This window comes from Penaeus monodon, chromosome 32, assembly GCF_015228065.2.
Source record: "Penaeus monodon isolate SGIC_2016 chromosome 32, NSTDA_Pmon_1, whole genome shotgun sequence".
NCBI classification, from domain to species: Eukaryota; Metazoa; Arthropoda; class Malacostraca; order Decapoda; family Penaeidae; genus Penaeus; species Penaeus monodon.
Genome location: NC_051417.1, coordinates 9,366,830 through 9,367,236, shown reverse-complemented (window position 1 = coordinate 9,367,236; position 407 = coordinate 9,366,830). Strand labels below are relative to the sequence as shown.

Sequence of the window (407 nt, the reverse complement as noted above, 5' to 3'; positions counted from 1 at the left end):
CGATACTGAAATGCCATGGCCCTTTGCTGCTGCAGATATGCTACCTATGCACGTAGACCACGTCACCTGCGTCTTACTTTTCCTCCTTAATTCAATTTTATTCTCCCTTCCTTCGCGTGTCCTTCAGCCACGCTCTTTCTCCTGCACATTCTGCGGCGCCGAGCTTTTACTTTGTGGTGCAAAGTGATCCCATTCAGCGGCATCTTAGCTTGCAGCTGCAACATTCGCCGGCCCTCCCGAGGCGTGTAAAATGCCGCCAGTCATTTCCGGCATCGGTTTAAGTGTCCCTTATGATATCGCGGTCTGTTATCAGCACATTTTCGATAACGTCTTGCAGTGTTTGCATAGGCGCGGGGCGTGCCTGGCAAATTGAGGGCAGGGTCGGATGGCGGCGTGGATAAATCGGT

General features: G+C 52.3%; 1 protein-coding gene across 1 annotated transcript in view; it reads left to right on the top strand.

Moving 5' to 3' along the window:
• The window catches only part of LOC119593489 (carbonic anhydrase-related protein 10-like), a 126,578-nt gene that overhangs the window by 119,968 nt on the left and 6,203 nt on the right, over positions 1–407 (top strand). The window lies entirely within an intron of this gene.